We start from the raw sequence: 10,724 nt of genomic DNA, 5'->3' as shown, positions 1-10,724 counted from the left end.
TAGTGGATCCTGACTCAATGAAGCAGAACTCTGACTGTCCTGAGAACTGTCTCTGGCAATCTCGGCTGCAATCGTTGCTTCCTGCTCAATTTCCACATTCAACATTTCTACATATTTGGGAAAAGCAGGACATTCTATGGTCTCCTTGGCAGCATTGAATGAGTCTTCATAACAAAGGAAATCTCCAAGCAGTTCCTCTTCTGCACGCCAAGGCTTAAAAAGTTGCAAAAGTGCTAAATAGAAAAACTCCTTTTTTTCAGGAGATTCGCCACTCAATTTTCGATGGTTTATCAAGTGGCATTTTCTTTGCTTGACCAGACATCCCTCACTTCCTATTACAGCATACACTCCTTTCTCAGTATCTTCTTTGATGTTCCTCTTGAATATGTAATTTTGCAGAACCTCATACAGACAAACATTCTCGAGGTGACTGCTTCGATTTGGATAATATGTATCCAACATGTTGCTCTTCAAAATGTCGGTACTGTTTGGCTCCTTTTCCGCCAAATACTCAATTTCCCGCACAGGTTTCAGAACTCGATTACGCGTTGCAGCAAGACCAACACTCGCCCAAACGATACTCCTGGACTTGGCATAGAGACTTGCTGAAGACAACCGGTCAGAACATTCGTAAGCTCCGATTTCTCGATGCGACAACATCTTCAGACTGAAACTGTACAACTTCTTGCTGAGGCTCTTTTCATGGGAAATGTCCTCCCACATATCCTTCAATTCTGTCTTCTCTTTTTTGGTGATGTAAGATGTCACATACCGAGCCACAGCCATACAGTTATCAGCCACAAACTGTATATCCATGTTAGCATTCCACATGGACAAAATCACCGGGTTGTAGTCGTTGATGTACTTAGACTCTTCGTTCCTCTTCAAATTGTATCTGTTTTTAGGTGATTTCTTCATCACATTATGTCGCAGCGAAGACATCAAACTGTTCACTCTTCCTTTAGAAATCACCGGTCGTGGAAAGCCGAAACGACATTTGGTGTAGAACTTGTCTTTGTTCCGGAATTTACGACGACAGTACTTTCCACATCGATGGCTTTGGAAACGTAGAACTTTTTCTCTTAGGCTTTTTTTCTCCTTTGCGTTTGGAACAGCACACGTAGAATACTGTTCTATGAAACTCATCACTGAGTCTTCTGCATCCGTTCCAAATTTAGGTGCATCCTTGATCCACAGCAACATATGTATATGAGGAGCACCTCTTGCTTGGTACTCCTTCCTCCAGAAGAAATCCAACACCTCTCCAAGAGGTGGATTCTTCTTATTCATGATGAAAGACATCATACCTTCAAATCTATGATTGAAGTACCTACATACATTGACTGGATCCAAAGAGCACAGTTCTCCGGGTGTCTTGAATTCGATGTTTTCTACGTTAGCATTTGCCTCTCGTAGAAATTCAAGTAAGTCTTCCCAGCCATACTCAGCACAGCTCAAAGTGAGGAACCATGTGGGAGTTCCTAAGTTCCTCAGCATACATTTTAAATCACCATGACGACGGTACCAGTACTCATTAGTACCACGCTGACACGCCATGAGATTAATCAGGTGAGAATCCAAAATACTGTCTTGGACATTGACTTTATCCATAAAGTCACTTGCCGAGATGTTTTGCATGTGTATACCACTTTTCAAGATGTGGTTCACTGCATATGACAGTCCAGACAGATCGCTTTCAAACAGGAGATGAAACAAATAAGGAATGCATTGTCGAAACCTAGGATCTCCTGCATACAATCGCAAAGTCCGGTATTCAGAAGCAGGAATTTGATGAGGTCGCTCATCATATCTTCCTCCCTGACCTGTTGGAAAAAGCTGTGGGAAACACCGAGCTTCCAAACTTTCCTCCCAAACACTAATGGGACTCCCTTTCGCTTGTTTCATTTGAAACAACTCAATAGCATTCCCCATGACTTCCTTGGAATGCAAAGGATGAACACTATAATGTTCATATATTTCTTCACTAGTACAGGGTTCTACTTTCTCAATTTGACCAGCACACAAATCGCTATCCTCTTCCTCACTTACTTCCTCTTCTGCAACATATACATTTTTATAGTATTTATTATATTTTTTCAAATACAATGTTGCCCTTTTGACTTTCCTAACATCTACTAAATCTTGCCATATTTTCTTATTCTTTGTCGGAACCCCATTAACTAAGATAACAAGAGGTTCCTCTTCCACTTTTTCTACTCCAATTGTGTTAATGTTTTTCTTCAAATCTAGAGGCAAATAAACAACTCTTCCCTTTAATCCTCTCTGTAAATCTGATGGAGGCAATTTCCCTGTCTTTGGCTCCATTCTTACAATAGCCTGAAAGGGATGGATACTTTGAATCAAAATAGATTCATAAGTATTTAAATCCTTCAATTCAGAAGGAATCTCAACCAATTCCAGATTATTATGAACTGCTCTAGCAGGCATCTGGTTTTGATTTAATTTGTTACAACAATAAGTACACACACGTTGATCCAATCCCAAATCAAAACAATTTTCTACCATCAAGTATGTTGTAAAATCCTTCCATTCACTATTATTTTCCCTTTCACTTTTTGCATATAAATCCACTAACTTAGTCTGATTCTTATAATAAGTGCGTCGACAACACACACAAGTGAAATTTGGCCTCTCACTTGATTTCACCTCAAACGTCGCAATTTCCCTCTGGAAATTATCTGTACTGGAAACCTGTACACTATCTTCCACATTACTCTCTTCTTCTTGGTCAATTTCAACATTCTCCTCTTTACTTCCAAAGTAACAAAACTCAATTTCTTCACATATATTCTTCACATCTATTTCAGAACCATGCAAAAGAGCAGCGCATAATTGTTTAAGCATAATTGCTGGACTCTTAGCATAATACAACATTCTAACTAATTTCCTCACTTTATTATGATGCACTGCTAGCATCCTGAAATGATGAAAAACACTCTGGCATACTCTCCTGGAAAGACAAGCCAGTGAATGACCATGCAAACCTATCACTTCTCTCACTCTGCAAGGATCTAATTCTTGCAACAACTTCATTTTCTGCTTCAAACTTTTCTTATTAAATGACCGTATAAAATCACAAAGCAAATTGATGGAATCCTGTCGTACACTGCAAATACTACTACACTTCCAGGTGTACACAGGACCCTTAGGACGTCTCCCTAAAACCTCATTACCTAACACCTCTTCTATCTCTGTTGTCACAAGTTTTTCTTTTTCAACTGGACAACCATCTTTCACTTCATAACCTCGACCACTGGTGTCAACTGCATGCACCAAATCATTATCCTGGAAATAACTCTCCTCATTAAAAAATGCCTCAGAGCTTGAACTATGCATCCATACTCCAGAAAAAACTTCACAAAAATTACTACGATTAACTATTCTCTTCCATCTACTATTTCTTTTGAAATCATAAATTGCCTTGTTTAGCTTCCTAATTCTATTGATTGTCAAAATAAATAACTTACGTTTAATTTCAAATGCCTGATCAATAACTTTCTCAACTATTTTTTTTCTCTTATAAAAAACCACTTTCTGTTGACCTTTCTTAATATTTTTTAACAAATTGCCAATTATCCTGTTGCGGAACATTCGTTTACGAATGTCCCTAAACTGTTGTTTCCTTCTACTTTCATGCATAGAGTTATCTCTTACTCTAGCAGTAACATTTCTCATTGGCCTTTCCTTACCGTTTGAATTGCTTCTCCTTTTCTGGACTGAAACATTTTCTGTAGTAATATTTTTTTTACTAGAGATATTTCTTATGAATGTTTTTGTACTCTTACCCGGTGCTTTCTTGGTGACTTGACAAATCTTTTTGTTAGAGGACTGCTGCTTTTTTTCATTCACCTGCTGTCTTTGACGTTTTGCAGCCTTTCTCACTCTTTCTTTGCTTGGCATCCTAAAATCTTGAAATAATCTGCAGTTGAATCTGTGGTAAAATATAATAAAAAATGTTATTAACCACTATTACCCAACAGTAAATTAATAACAGTCATCAAAAACTTAACACACTACTTAACATTTTTACATAGAAGAATTTTTTGTACATGGCAAATTTAGAATACAGAAATAGCAGAAAAGAAATGGAATTTATATTCATTTTACCTGTCCTGTTTTATATATGAATCTGATCTAATTTTATGACCATATTTTAATATTTTATTGAAGACACTACATATAACCTGTTTTTGAAGGTGTCTTTATTTTTAAATTAAACGGTTTACATATTTACTTTTTATTTATTATAAATTTATAAAATAAATGTTTATAGTAGCTTTTAAATTGGATGGCTGAACTCTTTTCGGATGAAGACGGTGACTTCCTATTAGAGGCTGTTGCAGCTTATTTTGCATACACAGTTATGTCATAGACCTTTTTCATGTTTGATATGCTGAGTACTAGCATTTCATTGACAATTCATTGACTTATTTGTCAAGTTTTTATTATTTAGCTTGCCTATTGGCTTAAGCCTCGATAAAGTAGTTGGCTGTTTTATTTTTCTTTAGCATTAAATTTTCCTAGTTTTTAATGTTTTACCTTGCGGACCGTCCACATATAAAGTTGCAATCTGCTCTCATGAGATGGCACTTCTATTATCTTATTCAGTTCGTTTCCGGATCATGGGGAGGTGTCATGTAGATCCTATATATCTTTACACCGTGTTAAGTTAGCATGGACTCATTACCGGTTTAAACGCCATTTTTCCTTTTTTGCAACTTCTGCACACGACACTTAGTTGTTGCTTTAGCTTTCAACCTAATAGTTCATCGTGATTTACATGAGAATAATATGTTATTGCTCTACTATCTGCTTTACTTGTTAAACTATATCTGTACAGCGAGTGCTGAAGTTTCAAGAACAACACGATACAGAATTGTTATGAGGTCTGATCTCCACGACTTCATACTCATAACATAAGTGCAGCTTCTGCCAATTCTGGGCATGAGGCGGGTTTTATATTGCTTTGCCGAACACACATACACAACACTTGATGCGGTTCACATGAAGAGAGAGCTGGTGTATGCTGATGTGATTCCTTCAAATCTAAGACACTAAAGTATGGGCACGCCCTAAACCAACACAAAGAGACCTTCTTAGCAAATAATATAATATGTGTATTAGGGAGGGTGAGATATAAGCAGCCGCGGGCCGTGGAGGGAGTTACGGTGGGGCAGGGAGGCGGGGAGGGGGAGGGGCAGGGTGGAGCCCTCTCCACCCTGCCCCTCCCCCTCCCCGCCTCCCTGCCCCACCGTAACTCCCTCCACGGCCCGCGGCTGCTTATAAGTGTTGCTAACTCTTATTCATTTACAGCATGTTAACATACTGTCACCATTCGCTTTTTATGTACTAGTAACTATGCTGGTAATTTTGCTACTGATAATATGTGTACTTGTATTATCTAAGATACTACGCCTGAGAAGACGGCATTAGTAAATAAACATTTCAAATACACATGTGTTCTTCTTAACTCCATGTTCTGGTTTCTAAGAAATATATAACGACCGACTGTTCATGAGTTCCACGTATCCTGAGGTACTATAAGTTCATATTCTGGATTGTCTAAACATTGAGAGTTTGTTATATCCAATGTGACACTGTACCTAGCTTGCTAAGGGGTTTTTGATTACTAAGGTGAGTTTTGGGGCACCCTAATTCGCCGAGGTTCCAATCCTCTGTCCACAGTTCTGTGTGAGAACAGAAACCCTGCGACAGGGGCACCCCTGAGCCTTGCTGGAGCTTCATCACACTTGCGATACAACTCCAGCAATGCGCCACCTTTACGGCACAGATACGTCACGCATCTGTGCTGTTTTTGCCCCATGATGCGCCGCATTGTAAATGCAGCACACCATAGGTGACGGAACAGCGGCACAGAATGACTAACACATCCCTGGTGATGCGCCAGTCATCATAAATCTATCCCTATGCTTCTTATCTTGTTAGAGATGAACCGCCATATGTATCATCAAAGTTTTTTGCATTTCCTAAATAGCGAACTTTAAGGAATAAATAGCGATTCTTTACCATTCCTAGTTTGCGATGAGCTATTTGCTAATTACAAATTACCCATTCATTTCCATGCAGCAGGAGGCCCATAGGAATGAAGGTGCAATTTGCAATTAGCAATTACCTCATCGCAAATTACGAATTTTTCCGAGGGTGCAGGAGTGTCTCAAGAACACCCTGCTGCACCCCTGAAAAAGAAATTTGGGGGCATATGGCGCACATAAATTTTGAAAACATTCCTTTACCTCAAAAACGATTTTCAACTCATAATTTGAAAACACTGCACATGGGGAAATGACTTAAAATGTCCTTAAGACACATAAAAGCGTTTTTTGATTGCCTTTGCAGCATGTTTCAGTCACCTTTAACATGCCTATGTAACGCAAACATTCAAAATCTAAATTTGCCATGCACAGGTGGGAGCATATTTACAAGCAATTTGCTCCACAGACAAACTTCTTACATTGAAATGGGAAAAATAACATCAGAGACTCTCAATTACCTTATAAAGAAGCAGACACCATTATGTCCTTCTCATCAATATTAAAACCATTGCTTTTTCTCAAAAACGATTTATAAGTCATAATTTGAAAACACTCCACAGCTCCTATGCACATAAAAACCCTGTCAGTACTAATACTTCACATTTTCTCCAATTACAATTTCTCAAAGAAACACAATCTATTTGTAAAACACTTGAGACAAAGCAACATTTGAAAAACACAACTTTCTTCATAATTTTCTCCTTAAAGCACACTATTTTCTATCTAAATTAAAGAAATCTTTTCTCACCTTAGCAAATACTTTGAGTTTCAAAACAGTCTCAGAAACACACCAATTTGTCTTCAGCAGAGCAAAAGGTATGCACTCCAGAGTCTGCAGCTATCAAAAGCACAGAAATGCTGTAATTCCTCACACATATCTCTCATGTCACCCAATCAAAACTCTTCCCTCACTTTTTTTCAAAGCAAAACCCTTCCCCCCTCTGCCCCCCCTCTGCTTTTTCTGCATAGCAACCACCTCTTGCAAGACCTCTGGTGTTTCCAAGTTCACACAACAAAGTTGCAATTGAACTCTGAACTCTCAGTGCACCTGCATATCCAGTGCAATCTTTCATTTAATGATTTTTTCTTCGCCACTCAAAAATCATCTTTCAACGAACTCATCCATGCACCCTAACTTTCTGTTTTCAGCAATCAAAATCCACCAATCACTCTTACTGCTTCATTAACACAGAAACTCCTCAGTTTTTTTCACTTTACACTCTCATTTTTTCAACTGCCATTTCATTGCCACACTTCATCTGACTGCAGGAGAACCTTCTCTCGCCATGTTTTCTGTCTGGATTGTTGGACATAGTTACATCTATTGGGCTCAGAGGTACGCTGAAAACAGGAATTTACCTAACCTCAATTTACAAGATGTGGAAATTAAGTGGTTTGGCCACAGAGGATTAAAATGTCACCAATTGATACCATTGGTGAAAACCTTTATGCATTTGCCAAAACCTGACCTATTAATTGTGCACTGTGGAGGTAATGATTTGGGCACTTTGACTGGGGTAGGTCTGGAAATGCTTTTAAAGGACACCTTTGAGCAATTGATGGCACTTTTTCCTCAGACTGCCTTGGTATATTCAAATATATGCCAAAGACAAAAATGGAGGTGGTCGAACCAATTTTGTCCACAAATTGAGAAATCGAGGAAGCATGTAAACAAATCTGTTTCAGCTTACATGAGAGACCATGGAATGGGCTCCCTGTACAACAATAACTTGCGTTACTACATGCAAGATATCTACAGAGGAGATGGAGTTCACTTCTCAGATGAGGGCAACAGAATTTTCACTCTGAATTTAAGACTGTGCATTGGTACCTACTTATAAGTACCTAAATGTACCATAAACCCAAAAGCTCTTCTCAGAGCTACCCTACATCTGATCACTCACAATTATTATTTTACTCTAACTTTTTTCACTAATTTTCAAGAAAGTACGCTCCCCAGAACGCTTCCCGGTTCGCGAACCGGGCGCACTCCACGCAAAAAAACTAAAAAAACAGTATATTTTTTTTTTGCCCTGCGAGACCCTTTTAAAGCCTCCACATCAAACCTAGGGGGTCAGGGACGAACTACTATGCCCCCTTATGGTCATTTGCCCCTTCGCTTTGGCCTCCTCTTGTCTCTCGATCCTACCGAGAGACAAGATGGCGGCCGCTACGGACTGTTTGGAATGTTTACAGACGCCGAAGAACCAATCAGCTTCGCAAACCTCCGTAACGCGAAAAGTACGCGAAGCGGAGCGCTGTTACAGATATATATCTTTTTTTTGAACGTTAATTTCTCAAAATCCACTGGAGCACATATATTGAGACCTAGCAAAGGCACATCGGGCTACCAGTCCCTACAATTTTGCCAAGTTTCGTGCAAATCCATTCAGCCGTTCGATTATTATTATTTTATTTTTTTTTGCCCCGCTGGGCCCTTTTAAAACCTCCACATCAAACCTAGGGGGTCAGCGAGAATCTACTATGCCCCCTTATGGTCATTTGCCCCTTCGCTTTGGCCTCCTCTTGTCTCTCGATCCTACCGAGAGACAAGATGGCGGACGCTACGGACTGTTTGGAATGTTTACAGATGCCGGAGAACCAATCAGCTTCGCTTCACAAAGCTCCGTTGCGCGAAAAGTACGCGAACCGGAGCGCTGCCCGGTCCGCTGTTACAGATATATATCTTTTTTTAAACGTTAATTTCTCAAAATCCACTGGAGCACATATATTGAGACCTACAAAAGGCACATCGGGCTACCAGTCCCTACAATTTTGCCAAGTTTCGTGCAAATCCATTCAGCCGTTCGGGCTAAAAGTGAGGCCAACCGCCCTATGGAAAACTCAATGTTAAAAACACATTTTGGGACCCCCCTTTTTTCTCGACCCCCCCTGGACGAACCCCCCCCCAATTTTCAGGGGCTGCTCAGAAACAAAATGTGCCATTTTCCTGAAAATTTCAGCCAATTCCGTCCACAAACGCCAAAGTTATTAGACATAGAATTTTCAAAAATCCCATAGAGAAAAAATCCTAACTATATATACCTACTGGCGACCGCCAGTAGGTAATATATATACATACATATATATATATATATATATATATATATATATACATATATATATATATATATATATATATGTACATATCTACATATAGAATTGTGGATTTATATAGCGCAGTTTATCAACACTGAGGGCATCCAGGCGCTGTCCATGGGCACGGGGAGATTAAGTAATTTGCCCTGAATCTCAGGATGCTCAGCCAATGCCGAGATTGGGTCTTGGATCCCGGATCCCCAGCTCCCCAGTTGGCTGCTCTGCCGGCTGCGCCACAACCTCAGCACTTAATGAACGCCATTTCAGTCTCAGTCTTTTTGACTTTTAGTAAATAGACTGAACGTCAGTAAAATCCAAAGCCTTTCGAGCCTCATGACTTTAGGCTGCCATCTTGGGGTCAAGAATGCCCTTGTGGAAAGGTCGAGGCCCCTACCTTAGCGGGGAAGCATCCTCGCACGGGGGCCGTCTCGTCTAACCCAGATTGCACCTTGTTCCCTTTCCCCAGGAGTTCTTCTCTCTCTCATCCCCTGCAGGTACGCCAAGAACCGAACACGGAAGACGGGATACCGGAAGCAGTTCTCCATGACCCCGGAAACCCCACCCCCTGCGCCGACCCGGAAGGTAGAAAAGCCGACGGTCCACAAGGAAGGAGGTTCCAACCAGCGGACTCGTGCCAGGAGGCAGTAAGGAAGGAACCGGAGCTGAGACCGAGGAGTCGGAGAGTCGAGTCGAGGCAGAGGAGGAGGACCCCGACGGCGACGTGTGGTCTGAGGACTGGTGGAGTCCTCAGGAGGTGGCTGGAGAGCGGCCGCAACTCACCAGGGAGTTGTGGCGGGCCACGTGAGTACACCTCATCTTTCTCCGTGTGTCCCTTGTACAGATAGATGTAAATATTGTAGAAAGCTGCACAAACCGGAGCACTGTAATCACTGTATATATATACATAGGTCCCTTCCACCCCTTGAGCACACTATTCACCCCTTTCCCCCCCCCCCCCTGTCTCGTCGGTCGCTTCCACCTTCCCCGTCCACCCCTCCCTCACCTTCGCCTCTTCCGTACCCCCACATCCTGGTGTCGGTGGTAGTTACGTTACGTCAGGAGAGCATAAAGACTAACAGCTCTGTATTTTCCTCTCGTCCCAAACCTCCGAGGCCCACCGGTGTATTATACAGGACCTGACGACTACGCCGAGAGTGAGTGCTCCCATCGCCCGGACGACCCCAGGAGAGAGCCCATCGCCCGGACGACCCCAGGAGAGAGCCCATCGCCCGGACGACCTCAGCCCAGCAGCAGAAAGCAACCCATAGGACATCTCCTTTTTCCTCCGGATACCTTACAAGAAACCCGTGGCCCCATCCCAGAGACTCCATCTCCCCTCCTGTACTGTGGCAACAATAAAACCAGCTAACGATAGCGCATTATATCTGGCCTCCCCGCTTGTTATTCCGGCCCGCCGAAGCCCACACCCCACAGGTGGTGTCAGAAGTGGGATCGCCCGGAGGCATGGAGGCCGCTGTCAAGAAACTGGCGGAAAGCCAGGAACAACTCGGACAGTTGATGGAAAGGTTCATGAAAACCGCGGAGGATGAC

This window comes from Lissotriton helveticus, chromosome 9 (genome assembly GCF_964261635.1).
Source record: "Lissotriton helveticus chromosome 9, aLisHel1.1, whole genome shotgun sequence".
Classification (NCBI taxonomy): Eukaryota; Metazoa; Chordata; class Amphibia; order Caudata; family Salamandridae; genus Lissotriton; species Lissotriton helveticus.
Note: the sequence above shows the minus strand (reverse complement) of the source record.